This window comes from Monomorium pharaonis, chromosome 1 (genome assembly GCF_013373865.1).
Source record: "Monomorium pharaonis isolate MP-MQ-018 chromosome 1, ASM1337386v2, whole genome shotgun sequence".
Taxonomy (NCBI): Eukaryota; Metazoa; Arthropoda; class Insecta; order Hymenoptera; family Formicidae; genus Monomorium; species Monomorium pharaonis.
Genome location: NC_050467.1, coordinates 22,612,438 through 22,626,491, shown reverse-complemented (window position 1 = coordinate 22,626,491; position 14,054 = coordinate 22,612,438). Strand labels below are relative to the sequence as shown.

The 14,054-nt window shown below is 45.5% G+C and overlaps 1 protein-coding gene across 6 annotated transcripts in view; it reads left to right on the top strand.

The window, feature by feature from the left end:
* LOC105834572 overlaps positions 1-14,054 on the top strand; it is a 108,533-nt gene that overhangs the window by 37,131 nt on the left and 57,348 nt on the right. The window lies entirely within an intron of this gene.

The following is a 14,054-nucleotide window of genomic DNA, read 5'->3' as shown; positions in this document are numbered from 1 at the left end:
TTTAAAATTATTATCTTGAAAAATATAATCGAAGGAGATCCAGCGAAGTAGTATTAAAAAATTGAAAGGTTCTGCAAGGAACACATGTCAAGGTTGCTGTCTTTTGCATTCCGACGTAAGCCATTTTGATCGTAACTGTTCCGTCAGGGGCAAAAGCGACCGCCGGCGGTCGTTTAGAACCGAAAAGCGACGATAATCGTTTAGGACCCTCGATAAACATCCCTCCGGAAAAGAGAATAGTATAGCCTGCGAAGAAAACCGCATACCCTTTCCTCCGCTCCCCGCGTCTATCTGCCTCTCGGTAATACCAGATGACATTGCCTCGGGATCTCTCGCCCCTGGCCGTGCGCCTCGCTCGCGTAGGTCAGGTTGGAAACCTGTGCGAACGTTTCCGCGACGCACGCCGCTCCCGCGTGCATGCCACGGACGGGAGGAAGACGAGCGTTGTTCGGAGAGAAAAAGAGACGTCATCGGGCGCTTTTCGCGCGGGAGTGACGGAGAGAAAGAAGGAAGAGAGGGAGAGCGGCATGCGGCATCGTAGTTACATTCGAACCCGTACGGGTGACTGAATGGAATGGGTCGACCGTAGACTAACGGAGGGTCGGGACGAAGGGAGCCGGCCACAACGACCAATCGCGCGCGGATCTCCGTAGGAGCGGGGTTGAACGGAGGGCCAGGGGGGGCGACGAGGGGAGACGGGCGCGCCGACCTAACACACGTGCGTTCTCGTGGAACCACGCTACGCGTACGACGCAACGTTCACGCAGCACGACGACGTCGCACACACGGCCCGCGAGGGGCCGCCGCCGCGTCATACATACGTGCGTGCGTGCGTGCGTGCGTGAGTGAGTGAGAGCGTGCATGCATCCTCACGTACGCACGCACGCACGTACACGCACACGGAGCGTGGTTGCACGTAGTACGGGACGCATTTGCGTGTGCGGCAGGAAACCAGCTGTGCGCATCGATCGGGCTCGTAGTGCGCGATTCGATTTTTTTTTCCTTCCCGCCGATGCTAGGGAGAGATAGGATGTCGCGTGACGCCGGTTGATTCGCCGGAGATAGGGGGGGGGGAAATTTTTAATCGACGGGGGTGAAGAAAATTACGCGCGGAACTGCCGCGTCGAATTGTGTCGAATCGCGGGAGGGAAAATCGTGGGAAGCCTATGCATTCGCGATGATTGACATTTCGAATATAGCAGTGCCGTAATCACTGGGCACAGTAATGTTAATTCGTAAATAGTTGAAACGGCGAAAGAGGTAACGCGAGAGCGATGGAAATGTTCGCGCGCAATAAGATTATTACGGAGCTGTAAAATGATCTTGCACGTCTTACGCGCTTCCGTTTTTTTTTTTATTTCGCAATTATCGAGCTAGAAAAATTTCATGCTGCCACGGTCTCTTCTGTTTTTCTGTTGATAAATGAGATTTTCAGATTGTAGGAATCCATTGTTAAAATATTTAATAATCAAATAATTTCTCACGGAGTATAGAGAAGCAAAATATCAGAATTACAATTATAGAATAAGACAGAAACGTATTTTAATTAAATCAAAGACAGGGAGAGAGAGAGAGGGAGAGAGAAAGAGATTCTACGCAATTCTACAAAGCTCTACGACAATTTATAATACATTAAAATGTACTGCTTATTATTATTATTATTAATATATTTATTACGAACTAATTTCACTAATTACACGATATAAATAAGTAATTACGAAAGAGACAAACCTGAGCCGGGTAAAAGACAATACAGGAAAGACAATATAGGGAGCATCATAAGTATTAAAAACATTAAAATACAATAGAATATCATAGGTCGTAGAGAGCGTAATGGTCGCAGAGTATTATCGGCCTTTCGCGTCTATTTCCCACGCGTAAATTGTCGATTGAAATTCGTCAGATAAGTGTTTTCAACTCTCAGGGATATGTACCCGCGGCGGCGCTGGTAACGGCGTCTTATTACCTGTTTACGAGGATACTGCACTGCTTTTCATTATACTCGTTTTGATTGCGTCGTATAGTACACGGGCGAGACGTAGAATTGTATCGTATATCTGGTCGGTGAAATTTTATGATTCGCTGACGATGGGAATGACGGTTGGGACTGGCGCGGTGACAGATAAACGGGTCTAACAACCGAGACTGTGAGCTACCATAAACGCGCGGGGCGCGAGGAGGGAATGGCGGAAGGGGAGAGGGGAGAGGGCGAGCTATTCGTTAAAGGAATCATTGACATGTTTGCGCGAATGGATGCATTTATTTCCTAGTTTAATTTATGCCACTGCATTTGATTATGGTAATAATTCGAGTATCTAATAAATATTTTACAAACAAAGCTTTTTTGTCAGGCAGCAAAAATGCTCATTAAAGTAATGTCTGCTTAGCTTGATGAAGATTACCATGCAAGTTTTCATGAATTATATTTGCAGGAGTTACGCGAAAATATCGATTTTCTTCGCGTTATTCCGTGCAATAGCATTAGAGGAAGATTTTTCGCGGGCGAGGATTTAAGTAAGAAATAATCTGTTTAACATCGCCATTAATGTTTGTATGCGAATAACGGCAACGTTAAAAATAAATGGATATTGATGTATTTATAAAAAATCATGCGAGTGAAGAATTCAATAGTGATTCGCCGTCCGACCATGCGAAAAGGGCGAGGCCTTGATCGACTCGATGGAATGTTCTATAAGATCGGGAACTCGGATCCGTCCCGTCTCGAAAACCTGTTGCACTTTAACGGCGCAACCGATTCTCCGAAAATCAGCTTAGTTCTACGGTGGTAGAACACAAAATTTTAATTTACAAGAGCTTCCGTCGGAGGCACCGCGCCGCAAATCTTTTATTTTTACAATCTTATTTCTACGACTAATGAGAGAAAAATTTAAATGGCATACAGACATGTAATAATAAATATTACAACGACTTTCCAAATTTCCATATTTTTCGTTGTATTTCCATCAAGTATTCTTCGAGCAATACGCAGTATCTTTGTATATAAATAATAACAACTAATATGATAATTTAATAAATTTGCGAAATTTATCTCGAAAAGTCAATTCATCTCGATTAAATTTGAATTAAATATTCCAGAATTTTATTCCTTTAATCCGTTTATCCTTTATTTTGCATTTTGCTGAAACTTCATTTATTAGAGAATGCCTTCATTCATTTAGGAAATACTTTCATTCATTAGCAATATATTTGCTAGCGGGCGGGAGGGAAAGGGGGCAGATTTGTCGAATCTCGTCGTTTCCTCTTTTTAATCAAGTCCCGGAAAGATCGTTCTTGCCCCGGCGAAAAGATTTTATCGCTCGGGCCGAGCAAGAAGAAAGACTGTCGCGTGCAGAAACGCTAAGTAAGGAGACACCGGGGGGAGGAAGGGGGGGGGGGGGGTGAATTGGAGAGAGCCGATCGATCGCGAACGAGAGAGTTCATCCACTGACTATAGCCGATCGTGGCTGACGCGCGGCGGCCGTGCTTACACAGATGGTTGACACGAATAATAACGGCGAAGAAGAAGAAGAAGAAGCAGAGAAAAAGAAGAAGGAGCAAAGTCAACGGCGCGCAACGCTTCGCGTAGCGTGATGCATAAAATATTGAATGTAACCGCGTTCTTCCACGCAGCGACGACAGGGGGCGGGGGGGGGGGGGGAGAAAGGGCGAGAGCACGGAAGGGGAAGGGCTAGGGGAGGGTGCGGTAGTGTCAACGAACACGCCGCTTACACGTACACTTTTCTAATTACGGCGTATTTGTACGTCGACAAAAGGGGGCTGGCGGCTTTGAACAAGTGGGCGTCGTTGAACAAGTTGCCGTGCATAATGGCGTATGCGTGCGGGCCGGTAATTCCGTGCCGGTGCGGCGGTAGCGGTAATGCGCTATGAATAATACGCCACGGAAAAATTGAGTCTTTCGCCGGACGGTAAAAACCGAACGATCTACCGTCTACCGGCCGCGCGACACAGCATTACGCTCGGCCCACGCGCGAACGCCCCCTTTTGTCGTCGTCGCGGCGGGAAAGTATAAATTATACTTTCAAGTGGACGTAAGGAAAAGGTTTACGGGAACGCATCGTTCAGCGTGTAACAAGATCGCACGTTACGCGCGCCGTTAAACGAAGGTGCCGAAAGCCGCGCGCGGCCCACGTTGGATGATCCTGAACGCCGAGGATCGAACGCCACCAAAAGGAGCCTTTTCCCCCCGTTGACTCGGGTGACATCATCCCGATGAAAAGATACCTCTACCATTTTTCAGCGTAGTATCTTATCTTATTTTTACATCCTATTTTTAGAAATTTATACACTCTCGACTCTCTCGGCGATAAGATTAGACCGGCGGCGGCACGTGGGAATTTTTCAAAACTCCTCCAAATCCATATGAACCGTGGGGGAGAAGCGGCCGCGTACTTTTTTCAATCAAACAGCGCGTACACACGTTCCACGAACCGTGGAAAGTCTCTCGCGTCGTGTTACGAATACGGTAGTCGCCGCTACGACGACGACGAACAAACGGGGCTATACGGTCTCTGTAGACGTGCGAGACGCGCGTTGTTTCACACGACGAGGGGAGGGTCAGCAGTAGCACCGCGCGTTTTCTCGTTTCACACTCGCACGTGGATTCTCGTGTTGCCTGGGTGTCGCGTTTCGCGCACGACGCGTCTACGGATGTGCACGCGCGTGGTGCGTTGCTTCCTTCCGCCATATCTTTGTAAACAGACTCTCGGACTTTAGGCGACGACGACGACGACGCGATCTCGAGAGAGGAAACAGCCGTAAAGCCGAGAGTGCTCGATGGAGTGCAGTGGGCACAAGGTCGTTCTGAAACGCCACCGCTTGTGAGCGTCTTACCTTGAATCTCAAAGCGGGCGGAGTAGGCAGTTTTTACGTACATTTGCCGTTGCTTGTTTATATAAACTTTATATTGAAAATTATTACGCTAAAAAAAAAGCATGCGAGAGCGAAATGTTAAACTGACAATTGAAACTGTTGAAAGATTAGCGAGGGTCTTCGAAAGACCGCGAGCGAAATTACTTGCTGAGCAACGCAATCCGCGCGCAATAAATAAAAACTTTTTTTTTTTTTTTTTTTTTTTTCGACCAGCGCGCTCTCGTCAAGCTCGCCGTCGAGGAATGCGCTCAAATCGCACCGGAAGTTCCCGCACTCTTTCTTGCACGAGCTTTGAACCCAAGCTGGTAGAAACCGGCGGAGCGGGGAGGGGAAGGAAACGCGAGGGGGAGCTCTCAGGTACATTGCACGTCGGTACGCGATACTCGCGAGATCCTGGAGAGGACGACTCGCGGCGCGGCGTCTCTCGAGTTCCGGCGAAACTCAAGCTGGCATAACATTTCGACTCGCCGCCGCTCGAATAGAATTTCCTCTTATACCGGGGAGAAAAAAAGTCCCCTCAAAAAAACCGCAGAAATATTTGCACGAGCGTTAACCCGTTCGCGCAACGCGCTTACTTCAACAATGCCGCCGCGCGAAGACACGTAGTACGAGTTACGGTACCGAAACTTTATCGCGGAGTCATCTTTTTCACGTCTCAAGGCAGACGAAGATTTTTTTTTTTTTCCTTTTTCGTCAGGCGTGATCGCCGAATCTCATTTCCGAAATAAATTAACAAACTGTCCGTCTGGATCTTGATGATTCATCGAAGCGATGAATAAATTCTTAAATCTTCTATAATCTTTTCTGCGAATTAATCGACCTTAGGTTTTTCAACTCTGAGCGGCTGAGGAAAATGTTTCGTTGCTCTAGAACCTGCCTTCGTAATAATGAATCGCGGAGATCGATGCGCCTAACGAGTTCGCCGAGAAGGGCTGACATTATCGCGTGCTCCGTTATTCTAGGTCGCTTATATCTGGCAGCGAAAGCTAAGCTCTAGCTCGTCGTATATCACCTGCCGGCCCGTGTCATCGACGCGGATGAAGTAACGCGGCGCTCGATACGCAAATAAGTAAAACATCTACTTATCAATTTGTATCACTTCTATTCTCAGAGTTGGGCCTTTTGACATTTTATCGTTCGCTAAATCGTACTTACATCTTTTATCAGGGAGGGCTTCATATTCATCGCGTTCGACAGCTTCGCTAGAAGCGCAATCGATCTCTCCGTGCACACAGGCTAAAATAAGTCTAAGAACGCGACACAATTGCATAATCGAGTAGCTGTGTGTTTCACGTGGTTTTACACGCCGACTTCCTGCCGCGACTTCCTCCCGCTTCGGTGTGAGATCGACGCGTTCGAGCTTTACGACACTCCATCGGCACACCGATGAATAAGGATAGGAATGGTACCGCCTCGCCAACGGCGATATCGAAAAACTTTAATGTAAGAGAGAAACAGGTTTTCGCAATGTTGCCTTTCGACCAGCGATACGGTTTTTGTTTCGCCGGCTAAATTGCGAAATGAATTTTATCCAACTTCATCGGCGGCGGTCACCGCCGCCGTCGCCGCCGTGCGACACGAAGCTCTTGGCTCTCGGCGAAGTTTCGCAGAAGTCGTTTCTTCCTGGAAGCGTGCGGAAATGCGAGAGGCGGCGACCGCACTTCGTTACGCGGAAACCACCTCTCGGATGGTAATTTCGCGAGGATGGGCTGAAAATCGTCTAGTCTGCCCTCCTTCCCTCTCTTTTTCTTTCCTCTTTCTCTCTCTCTCTCTCTCTCTCTTTCTCTCTTTCGGTTTTCTTCCTTTTCTGATTCTCGCCGGGCGAAACGTACGACTGGCGGGAATCCTGTGCGAGTTGAGACACATTATTCTTCGGAAGACTGGGATATATTAAGATGCAGTTTTCATATCTCGCTTATGAACGGATATAAACACGAATGGATGAATAATGTGCCTGTTGTGTAGTTTCCAGAATCTTATAAGATTCTTCAGGAGCATATCGTGACGCAATACCGCAGCACTAAACAAAACTAAAGCAGGTTATAACTGAGGATAGAGAAGATAAATGTTGTTCGTAAAAAGATAGATAAAATCTCTTCTAGACAGAAATTTTTGGGGTACCATATTAACGGGTTGTATAACCAACGTGAAATTGGGACGTTCGTTAATTCCTGGCCAGAATTACGTGCCATAAATAGATGCGAATTTTTATTACAAAACAAGAGTCATTTATTTTTCAGTTCTTTCATAGAGATAGTTTCTCGTGGCCCGTGTAATTTTTTAGCGGTGCGTTTCTTCAAACGCAAAGATCTTTTTTTTTTAATTTTCCGTCAGGTTAATGTGAATTTTCAGTACTTTAAGCGAAGTGACAGCACACTTTCGCTCGTGCAAACGTGTTTTCATAATCGCACGAAATATTAATTATGACATCAAGACTCCTACGATATTTTCTGCCTGAAAATTCTCTCTTCTCTTCTTTCTCCTGGTATATCACTCTCCGCAATTGTACGTGACAATATGTGATTATTCATCGTGGCGTATGCGCCACAGAATTCAACAATGTGCTCACTCAACGAATCATCATCATAGTGCGGCGAGCATAATCCTCAAGCAACCGGTTGCAGCCTGTGCGCCCTTCCTCTCGGAATTCACGATAACACGACGGACGATGCGTCCGTCGACGAAAGGGAAGAAAGGAGAGTAAAAGAGAAAGGGAGAGACAAAACGAGAGAGGGAGAGAGAGAGAGAGAGAGAAAGGAAAAATCGAGAGCGACTGTGCCCATCATATTGGAAATTCTTCGCCGCGATAGCGCGATATATCTACGCCGCACATCCAAGCATGTACAGCAAAACACCATAGGAGAGACGGGACAACGAAGAGTTAAAAAGTGGAGGCGTAGGAGATGAGGGAGGAGGAGGAGGAGAAAGAAGAGAGTAGACGGAGCACGAGGAGGAGATGGAGGAGGAGGAGGAGGAGGTGGTGGTGGTGGTGGTGAGAGAGGATGAGGAGGACGCAGAGGTGATGGCGGTGGTGGTGGAGGAGCGGGGGGGGAGGAGTTTTTACAAAAAGTCAGGCAGAGAGCGCGGCCCCTTTCGTCGACGCGACCGACGGCGACCGAGGGGGGCAAGGGAGAACGAAGAGGAGGAGAAGGAGGACGGGGGTGGCGAGTGAACGTTGGTGCGCGGGGGGTGGCGGCGCACGGACGGCGGGAGAGGGCGGACGACCTCGGCGATGATACGACAAAAAATCAGATGCACGGCCATTGGCTGTTCTCAATTCGAATTATTGGCTTCCCCGGTCGCCGTTCGTCAGAGTCTCCCCGACCTTCTCGATACCCGTTCTCTCTCTCCGTTTCTCTCCTTCGTTCCCTCCTTCTCCGTACCGTCCGTCCGTTCGTCCGTTCGTCCGTCCGTCCCCGTCTGCCCTGCCTGCCTGCGCCGCCGCCACCGCTGCCGTCTCCTCCGTCGAGCCTCCCTCGCTGCCGCCGCCGCCGCCGCCGCTGCCACTGCCCCCCCGTCTCGGGGGAATGGGCGCCGGCGAGAAGGGCCGAAAAAACTTCGAAAAAAAAATCCAATTTCGTTGCCATGGTGACCGGCGTGCGTTGACTTTGATAAAGATCCCCCGAACGAGCCACCTCCGCCGCCGCCGCCGCCGCCGCCGCCGTTGCCGCCACCGCCCTCTCGTCCTCTTCCATCGCCGTCTCGGTGCTTCGTCCTCTTCGTTCTCCTCTTCTTCCATCCCCTGCTCTCCCCGCCACCGGGTACGACGCCGTCGCTTTCGCAGTTTCTCCGATTGTGTGTAGGCGCGCCCCACGTGCGTACCTGTTTGTGTTGCGCGTTGCCTGTATCCCGCGTTTCGTCTGTATTCGCCGTGAGGTAGGTATTGTGTGTGCGGCGCGCCCGAGAGGGTACAGGGGCGGATTCGGGGGGGGAAGGCGCGCGGTTTCAGTTTGACCCATATCGACGGGGGGGAGGGGCCTCCTGGGGGACGCACCACTCGCCAACCCCCGGTACGCTCGCTCGCTCGCCCGGTGGTGGCGAGTGGTTTGTTTGTTTGTTTCGCGAGAACGGGCGAGCGGCGGCTATCGGAAAAAATTTTATTTACATGATAGAAAAATGTTTCCTGTGCGGAAGAGCGAGCGCCCGCGCGGCCCCGAAGAAGACGCGGCGAGTCGCCCCCTTTTCTCTTCGCTCCCCGCGAACCTTCTCCCTCGCCGCCGAGCGGTTTTACCTTTTTTTTTTCCTGCACCCCGGCGAACGAAAGCGCGCGAGGGGGTAGCTAAAAGCTCCGTCGGTCGGAGATTAAAATCGGGTGGAGGATTTTAGGGTGGTAAGGCAGGGCGGGTGTATACATACATATATAATACACATATTTTATATACATGTATATATGTGTGTGTGTGTGTGTGTGTGTGTATGTATGCGATGGGTGGAAGAGAAAGGGGGATGATGAAGAGAGCGCGGTTTCCACAGAACGGGACAACGAGTCGATCGTTGTCGTTCTCGTTAACCATCCGCGAACAAAATTATTTTTCTCCCGAGGAAAAGAACTCCCCCTCGATTCTCCAGTTACCGGGGCTAGATTAGTAACATAAATTGGTAATGTACGTTTCTACCTTCTACTCGCACAAACCGCGTGTTCCTGAACGGAGTCGGCGATGGGCTTTTCTTGAACGGCCTCGTAAAACTGTCGCCGTTATTTATTACTCGGTTACGCACATAGAAATATTGTAATTGACCATCTAAAAAAATTTTTTTGGCTTCGATTAACGCAATAGCATCTTGGAAATTTATTTCGCAAGAATCTTTTACTTATCCCTTTGACATTTTAATTTGGAGACCGAAAGATTCTTTGAAAATAATATTTTGAAACTTTCGCCGTTACGAATTTTTTTTCAACGGTCACAACAAAATCGTATTTTTTACCGGAAAGACCACCGCCGGACTCGATTACAATATCCAGCTTCTGAATACAACGTCCCCTAGACGCGTATCCTCCGGTGCGAGGAGCGCAACTCCTCGAAGGCACTTTTGTGCTCGCGCCCTCGTACGTGTCGCGTACACGTGCACACGTATACGTGTGTACCGCGGCCGTATCTCTCCGCCCTACGAGAGTCTGATTTTTATTTCGAAAAACTTTTTTAATAAAAAAGTTGCACGCTCCCGCGCCCCCCTCCTCCCGCGCTCTACGGTACAGCGACGGGTATTCTCGGGTACAGGCAGGTGTATATCCTATATAAGGGAGAGGCGAGAGCCAACTACACCGGACCGCGGCGCATTAAAAGTTTTGCTCGGCGCTCGCGATATTTCATAACTTTTCTGTGTTTCGAAAAACGTGCAGCCCGGCCCGGGCGGCACGGCCGCCGCCGCCGCCGTCGACTCGATCTCGTCGTCGAATCCAGACGGATACGCGCGTGCACGCGATTCTTCACGTGCACGCGCGCGCGCGCGCGCGCGCGCTCCACCCCCGCGCACGTGCAATGTGCTCCTCCGCCTTGCATTGTGCACCTGCACATTCCCGTCCGCCCGTGCTCCTTCCGCTTACGTACGTACGGAACGCGGCGAATTTGCTGAACGCGCGATGTTTCCGTCGCGGGGGAAAAAAAATCAAGCGGATCCGCCAAAGTGTAATCGGAACCGTTTGCTTGTCCGCGCTCCGCGAAGTTCTAATATTTCGGCACGCGCTTTCGCCGTGGGACGTTAAATTTAATCATTCGAGCGACGCTTTGGAAGTTTTAATGCCGTCTGGTATTTTCTGGGACTCTTATAATTAAGCCTCGAATCAAAACTAAAATTGAAGGTTTACAATTTTCTCACGACACTCGATAGACATACGTCCGGTATTAGTGTCGTTTTGCGATTTGCATGCATGGCGCATGCATCTCGACGTTTGGTAACCCGTCTCTTCATCCGTGTACTTTAATTTCTATTCTCATTTTGCTGTTCTTCTCATTTCTCTTCCATCTTCGCGAATTCTACTCTTCCGCTTTGATCAATCCTCTCGTCGCTACCTCCATCTTTTTTTTTCCGCTTTGCTGTCCTCTCATCCCGCGGCGCGGTCGTTCTCTATCTTTCTCTCCACGTAATTCGATTCGCGTTCTACGGTTACGCGGCACACAAAATGTAGTTAAAATAATTTAAATATCGACAGCAATTCCCGACCAGCAATTTTCGAGTCGGTCATTTACGTCAAAACATGTAATGCGTTTGGCAGAATCATCAATTACATATCCCTACGTGCATTACGTATGCCGTACGTACTGTTTCAAAACTAACGTATTATTTTTAATGATATTTTTTTAAAAGAAATTTTAAAACGAATTTTTCTTTCGGGAAAGTTAAACACGTACGGTCCATAAACACATCCACGTTTAAATTTCAATATTAAATATGACAATCGTGACTGGAAATAAACTTTCGTTAAATTAGATTTTACTTGTAATTAACGGAGAAAGGTGTGTTTTTTTTTCAATTTATTCCACGTTGAAATTTGAATCGTGTGTTTGATTTACGTGTTACAATGTTAATTAGATTTCTTGCTAATAGATCGTTGTTTTGGGAAAATCCATGTTTGTCAAAAATATTTGAACATGTCATCGAGAAGTGGCACGAGAATCTCTTTGTATATTTTACAATATAGATATTGATATTAATGAGCATCCGCTTAACAACCTTGCAGACGATCTTTTCTTAGCAAAAATTTAATCAGTTTAATTATGACGCTATCTAATATGGGGAATTAATGCCAATTTAAGCTTTGGAAACGCGTAAATAGGAATATAAATATAAATGAGGTAATAAAACTATTTTTCAATTAATTCGAAGCAGATTTTATTTCAGCAGAAATTTAATTTAAAACGTTCTCATTAAATATCAAGAGCTTAAACGTTAAAAATGTACGAGCTACAGAAATGAAATATCTAAGGTCGACACCAAATTAAAAAATAGATGACAGCATTTCTTATATGTATTACAAATCTTCCTTCTTATGTTTCTTCTAATATAACGTGTACTTAATGAGATTTTTGTATTATGAACATTGTTGTATTTAACTTTCGTATTTCGCATTCATTATAATTTTCACAGTTAATATCTTTCTTATTTCTTCTACACGTTAATAATTCAACGTGAATATTTGCAACTTGTACTTCACGAAACCCGAATCACTCTCGGAACTAGAGAATATATATTCACGTCCCAACGAGACGTGGAACACACGCTGCGATACGATGCATAACGAGATCACGCAACGTTATCGTCGTTAGGCCACAACGATGAATCGTGATGTGACTTTCGCGCGTGCCATACGCGGTATCGATTATGTACCATCGAGAGGGGGACAGCCTGGCAACAGAATCCGAACAAAGGAATCCGAATGTGGTGCCATTAAGAGACGTCGTGAACGCGCGCGCGCGCGCGCGCGCGCTTTCTAATTAATCGAAACTCCGACTACCTATTAATAATCGTCGGCAATAAAAATCCGCAAACTCTGTAAATCCGTTTCGTTCGCGGTTCGAACGAGCGCGGCTTTTCAATTACATTCGCGTCCCACCGCGTGTGTATTGATGTCGATTGAATACCGTCGCTCGCTCGTTCGCTCGCTCGCGCGCGCAAGTATTCCAATCATCATTGACTTTTTACAGTGCACAGTGCCGCGGATTCGCGTCGAGCACGCGTCTACAAATGGAAAGCTGCGCCGCCGCGGAGTAAGTCTTTCTCTCTCTCTCTCTCTCTCTCTCTCTCTCTCTCTCTCTCTCTCTCTCTTTTCCTCTGTGCTGATACGCACACACTTTTTGTGCCCGACACTACGAAATGTGTATAAAAATGTGTTGATGCGCGTGCACGCGTTTTCATCTCGCATTAAACACTACAAAATATTAAAAAAAAACTGAACCTCTGCCGGGAAGTAAAACGTAATATCGCTGATATATAATAAAACTGATATGATAGGCGAGCAATCGCAACAATGCAAGTACGACAGAATATTTGAATATTTTCTAAATTGCAATTAAAATTAAAATACATTTAAGTTTATTTGTGAGTTACTTTTTAGTTTTCGTTTCAGAATTTTAAAGAGAAATTTTGTAAAGTTAAGAAAATTAACAAATTGCATTTAGAATAATGTATTGATTGATAATAGTTAAGATATTTTCTATCACATAAGATTGGATTTTACAGATGCCTAAGAGAACTATTTAAATTTTAATTTTTTTATACAGTACGGATCTGTCAAAAACGTGACAATGTCAGCTGGTGTCAGCCGTTAGAAAGATTGGTGTAAACACATCCTGCATTATATTATAACAGTCAAATTATAGAATTGTAAAAGTGAAAATTGCCAGCTTTAACAACTTAGATAAATTTTTTAAATCGAAGTGATTAGCTACTTTATTCAATATCTATTTTATAAACAGATTAATTTTTTTAGAAATCTCCGGTAAAGTTAAGTTAAAAAAAATATGAACTTAAAGATTTGCGAAAATCTACGTTTCATGTACGTCAATGTTTAACAACCTATATTTAATTTTTCAAACAAAAATGCAACCGATTTTCAATTTAAAAAAATAAATAAATACTAGTCGGGACAATATTATATCAAAAATTGGAATTTATTTCAGGATTTTTGTTTGACGATAGAACTACCTTTAATTTAATTTTTTTCACAAAAATAGCAACCGATTTTCAATTTTTTTAAAAATAAATATTAGTTTGGACAATGTTATATAAAAAAAAAATTGGAATTTATTTCAGAACTTTTGTTTAACGATAGAGCTATTACCTTAAAGCGATATTCTCGCTTTTGATACTACTTTCGTATTATTAAAAAAAATGTTTTTTTTTTTTTTTGAAAAATATAAACTTGAAATTTGCGATACATTTATTCTTTAATATTTGAGTGGTTTTTATAAGTTTTTCTTGTTGGAAAAATAAAAAACTTAGAATTTTTATTTGACCGTAGGTCGGATAAGAAAGAAAAATGTTGTGAATAGCTCGTAAAAATTTTAAGCCAATCGTATTAAAATTAGAATAGAGTTTATCGTGGCAACAATTTTGAAAAACATACAAATAAGAACTTTTACAAGTCTCTTATTTTTAATCTGTCTTCTTTCTCAAGATTTAAACTGGTACAAAATGCTGAAAAAAATCGAATTTTGAAACCCCCC